A 6,343-nucleotide genomic window follows, 5' to 3' on the forward strand; every position below is an offset into this window, starting at 1 on the left:
ATCTTATTCATTCTCCCCCTTTTTGGCAACAATGCCAAAGATTATAACTTATATATAAGTAATTGGGGAATTTATCAAAATTTTGTGTACCTATTTCTAATGTTTGTTAAAGTTTTGTTCCATAACTCTTTGAGTTGATTAAGTACAGTGATATTACTTTTGACTCTTATTATTATTTATGTAATGCTCTTGGTATTGCTTAGTTATGACATTCAGGTAGTTGTCTTCACCTATTCTTGAATTATGTCCATAATTAGTGTCACCTTGTACTAGATTTCAGACTTCATTTTTATATCTCCATCACTCCATGTTTTCTTATAAACGTGTTGCTCCTATGGACATTTTCTCTATTTCCTTCATTGTTTTATAATGCTCTTGTGAGTTCTATCACTTTATGTATATTCTTGTTGTGTTTGGTAGTTTATACTTTCTCCTTAGTCTTCTCTCTAGGTTCTTCTTTGATGTTTATATTCTTTTTTATGTTGTCCAAACATTTCTTTAATTTATCAATGAAAGATTCTTCTTTGTTAATAGTAATTATCAGTAGCAGACTTGAAAACATATCAATAATTCTTTTTTGAATTTTCTTATTATGCTTTAATTCCTTATCTATTTTTCCTTTTTTGACTTTTCTTTTTACTTTTCAATAGATATCTACTTTTTTTTTTTTGGTTCAATGTGTTTGGATCTTCTTTCAGATTAGCATATATTGGTCATTCATCAAGATTTTTTTCTTCTGATTATGATTCTCTCTTTCTTTACTCTTGTTCATCTATGACCTCAATCATACTCTATAATGTTCTTGCAACTTTTACTTCTTTTGTTTCATATTTTTTTCTTCTTCCTTCTCAATATCTAATACTCTCTTCTCAATTATTATTATTTCTAATGTTTCACTGATAGCCTATGCCATATTATTAGCATGTGTTTCCTCCCTAGTTCTAGTATATGCAACTGTAACTTACAATTCGTGTTGTTTCTTGATCTATTCTTCTTTAGTTTCATTTGTATCATCATGTATCTCAATAGATTCATCTTTTGAAATATTAACTCCTCTTATTTGTGTATGATCACTTTTTGATCCTTCATCATCTTTTTATTTGTCAAGTCAATGCATCCTTTACTTTTTCCAATTACATTAATCGTTCTATAAATTTTTTCTATTTGCATTAATTTATCTTATCCATATTCCTAATGTATAGTTTCATTAAATGATGTTTTTCATAGATGTGAAGCTTTATCTCCTGCTTCCTATTGTATACCTAGTGGTATTTGTTTGTTCTATAATTTGTAAAAAAAATATTCTCATATTCTTTCATTGTTGAATTTATTTCTTCAACACTCACCTTTGGTTTAGTAATTATTAATATCATTTATTTGTGTTGTCTCTCTTGTTTAGTAGCTTCATCCCATCTTTTTTTTTTTTTTTTAAATCAATGAACTGCCGAAGCCTTGATAAATTTAGCTTCATCCCATCTTATTATGATTTTGTCAAGCAATTATTTTGGAATATTATTCTTTAGCTCATTCAAACATCTTCTAAACTTATAGCAATGTGGTAGCATTGCATCTTCTATAATCTTCTTATCCTCTTTTGAACATGACCTATACCATTTTTCACTTATATGTCTAATTGTTTGATCTTCTTATATCCCTTTAGCTGCATTAGTAGCTATTTTAGGGATTTTGATTCTTGTTTGTTCTATAGATGGTTTGTTTCCTTGTATCCTTGCTCCTATACTTGTTTGGACTTGGATTCTTGCTCTTCTCCAAGGCTGAGCTATTGATTCTCTTGTAGTTTGAGATCTTTTCTTTCTTTTAGATGTACTTTCTCCCATTTTCTTATCAGTAGCCTATTTTCTAGCAAATTTCTTCTTGATTCTAGCATATGTTGGAGGAGTGTTTGTTGCACTGTTTTCTTGTTTGACTTCCCCTTTCATCTATCTCAATTTGTGATTTATTTTATTCTAACAATATCTTTCTATACATGTCTTCATAAGTACCAAATTGACGAGCTTCGCTATCCTTTGATAGACTTAGTAGTTGTTCAATACTTACAATCAATTCATTTTCCTTCACTTCATAACCTAATAATTATAACCATGAAGTTATAGGTTCCACAACTTTGACAATGCATGAATGTGTACTAACTAGAAAGCATATCATTTTTATACTTTTTCATAAGGTGGCATCCTATATCTTCCATACATTCTACCTAGAAATTGTTTAAATGAGACCACATAATTGTATTTTACATTCCTCCTATTGCTTAATATATTCATTGATTTGATAGATAATTGATTTTCCAAACTCCTAATTAACTTTTCCAAATCTTAGAAAATAATTATGTGCATAGAAAATATGCATACTAGAAAAGCTCCAAATTTAATCCTTGCTTCTTAAGTTTCCTCAAATTCATCATGAATTGGTTCCTTGTCATCTCTGTTAGGTCTCACCTATTTCCATCTATGATAAATTTATGTGCAACATGTAATGCTCCTCTCAATATGTTGTCTAGTTGGTTTACTTGATAAATTTTGTAACCAATAACCATTGATGCAAATTTCACTTCCTTGTTCAAAATATTTCTCATATATAGTAAATGTCTTCTAATCTTACTTGTATTTCATCAATCCTTTAATCTTAGTTTCAAGTTCTAATTTCTTTTCACATCTCCTTCATGTAGCCAATTAACTAGTAACAACATGAATGGTCTATTTTGTTATCTCAATTATATTTTCTACTTCCAACTAGATGTAGTCTCTGTATATTTAACTCAAGAAACATTTGATCCATTCCTCTTTAAAATTATTTAGTAAATGTGTAATGAGAGTCAATACTTTCATCTCTAGAAGTTGAGATTCTTCCTTTAGAATTTCATCCTTATTATACAATTCCTTGTAAGATTCTTCAATATCTGCATCTCTAATCTCAGTCTATTTGCATTGTATATACATCTAAACATCTTTAGTTAGAAAAATTTAAGATGGTATCCATGATAGTGCTTTGACTTTGTTTACTTCAGTAGCTTCCAATGATTGCAATTAGTATTCATGCTCACTTTTATGCGACTTTTCAATCAATACTAGCCTGTTTACACTCACAACAATAATTTAGTTCACAAGCTTCAAATTTTCAATGTGATTTATTCAACTAGGGTTAACAAACTCAATTGATTTGATATCTTCAAACATTGCGTTGATTGCTTACTATAAATGCTCACTAGAACTTTGTTTTCACATTAGCTCTATAAAAATAACTTGACAATGATGAATTACACATTTCCATATATAGTGGTAAAGTGTTCAATGACTCTTTGTACTAATCATCAAATTATATAGCCAACAAGATTACTTTAACTAATAATATCTCAATCATCAATAACATCCTTCATCCTAATAAGTCACTTATTTATTTGATAACACACAAATGTTTTCCTATCATAATGATCCTATAGTAGTTTGGTTTGTGTTTTGATAATATTTTGTATAGTGTAATCATTGATGCATCTAATTATGCTAATAGGTGTTATAATTCTAATGTTCTAGTGTTTGATTATTGTTTTTAATAAAGTTATTGGTCCCTAAGCAGTTACTTACTTGCTTAATTGGAAGATAAATTCCTTATCTTGGCTAACACAAGGTCTTCCATTGATGTTGATGCAATATCATTTTCCTTCTTTACTCACATCTTTTTTCATTTCTTCTCTAAGTATCTCCTCATTTATAATTTTTTCCCCCTTTTATCTCCTCATTGGTAGTGAACTGATATCTATAGTTGTAGGCTGAATGTCCAAATTTCTAACAAATATAACTTGGTAATCTCATTGCTTTCCAAGGTTGTGCATTTTATTTTTGCATTCTTTTGTCAAATTTCCTATACTTTTACATTTAAAACACTTAACAAGGTCATTACCTATCTTTTTCCCATAGCTTACTGATTTCCTTTCTATCAGTTATTTGGTTCTATATTCTTCAACTTTGTGGCCATAGTGATTGCACTTATAGCAGTATCTAGTGTACTATCTTAAATTGGATGTCCTCCAATTTAATAAAAGTTTAGCACCTATTTAATGCTAGATCATCAATCTCCTTGCTTCTCTTCTTCTTTCTTCCCTTTTGTGTCCTTTATCCTAGGTGCAATTGGGTAAAACCTAATAAATCATCTTTAGAGTTGCTATTTTCATGGTTTTAAGCTTGAGGTAGGATCTATCCTCCTAGGTTCTCCCTTCCCCTTCATCTATCCACTTGGAATCTACTCTTCACACTAAAATGGCTATATCTCAGACTTTGTGCCTGCTTTTAGGGATCTGGGACCTAATTTGGGATCTTAAATGGATCTTGGAGGTTATGGGTTCATTGCACCCCTGATCAATCAAAACCATAGTGTATCACTAATGGGATAATTAGGGCCATAGTCTGCCCCTAATTGACCCCTATTTTAGGTCCTTTTCTTAGATCCCATACCCGATTAGTTTCAAGGTACAAACTTCTAAGAAAGTCATCTTATGGGAGTAAGTTATTCTAAGCTCTTTACAAACCGTTTTATTTGTTCCATTTCTCATCCACAATCTATCAGACATCCATAAGTTCAAGCAATCATGCTCAAACTCTTAAGTTCTCAAGCATTGTCAAGCATTGAAGGAATTCAAGCTATCTCTACATTAAAGGTCAAGGGTTCATGCATTCAAGCTATTGAAGGAGTTTATGCAAGATATACCATTATAACATTCAAGATCTTTTTTTACATCTACTACATCCATCTCCTCAAGATCTACATTCATGTACATTCATTCCTAAGGTTGATTTCAAGCACATTCATTTATGAAGGTTTTGGTTTTTCTTCAATTTTTTTTCTAGGGTTTTTGAAGTTGATTCAAAGGCTATTAAAAATACATACTTGATTACAGTCCAAATTCAAGAGCACATTCATTAATTTACATTGCTTCATGTTAGATCTATCACTACTACTTGCTAGCATTCAATCTTTATTTCAGTTCAATGTTAATTCCTAAATTGGGGTTTGATTGAGGCAATCCCCTCTCCCCCCAATAACAAATAAACATATTCTTTATTTTGCAAGTTTTAAATCTTGGATTGAAAAAAAAAGGTTGCAAATATGGATACCCTTCTCAACTCTCTACAAAACTACAAAATCAAAATTAGTGTTGTGCACCTTTCATTAGGGGTGCACCGCACCCCTGATTATCTAGGTCATCCCTAACAAATCATCAAATGATTTTTAAGTTATGTCCATACTGCATTTTTTAGTCCATATCACAATAATTAATACTTACAAATGTTGTTTTATAGCTCATTTTTAGGTTTGTATCTGACAAGGTATTTCATCTTCCTCTCTTTCATTTCTATATACTTCATCATTTTGTCATGTTTGTATATCTTAGCTCTATTGCATATCTTCTTGCTTAAACCCTCTTAAGGTGGAGGTGAGAGGGAATTAAACCCAAGTTATTCATCTCTTTTGCATTGGTACTTCCTTTTATATCAATCTAACCCAATCAAGGGGTGGATCTTGGTCTTCTCCCTTCTAAATGTGTGACGCAAGGAGGTGTGAAAAGCTAGGGCAAGAGGCATACCTAAGTATCCAACCACCTCATTGAGTAAACACAATGGAAGCATACAACACATAGATCAACACTAAGGAGAGAAGGAACAACAAATACATTATCAATTCATCAAATTATCTGCATTCATGTCCAAATATGAGGCCTTCTAGGTTATGACCAACAAGATTTACAAAATTCCAGACTTAAAATTTTCTAAGATCCTTAATTCAAACTTCTAGCTCACCTCAACTTTGCACTCTCCCTCCCTTCTCCATAACCAAAACCTAAATACCCATATTTATACTTGCCAAAATGACTTACAAAAGATTCTAAATCATTACATAATAGAAGGTTGACCTCAAAATGGTATGCACACATCCCAATACAAGATCCTTACATTAAATTCATGATCCAAATTAAATACACAAGTCAACTTAGATTGAGAGCCAATCACAGACATACTTGGTCAAAGAAGGAATCAAACATCAACAAACATCAGGTTCACTTGGAACATGAAGGAATGTTTAGCCACCAAAACACTTGCTCAATACTGGGCAACTCGGCCAATACTGAATCAACTCAGCCAACACTGAATCAACTAGGCATAACTACAACTTGACAACCACTAGAACTCAACATAAATAGGCATAATGAATAAAGATGTGTAGGATTACAAAGAAACCTAAGACGAATGGAATGATTCTCCCAAATCATTGAGATGTCACATCTTGAGCTAAATCCAACTCAGATTGAGAAACCCATGTAGCATCTTCCACT

The sequence above is a fragment of the Cupressus sempervirens genome, chromosome 9, assembly GCF_028749045.1.
Source record: "Cupressus sempervirens isolate cs-2001-9-10 chromosome 9, ASM2874904v1, whole genome shotgun sequence".
Classification (NCBI taxonomy): Eukaryota; Viridiplantae; Streptophyta; class Pinopsida; order Cupressales; family Cupressaceae; genus Cupressus; species Cupressus sempervirens.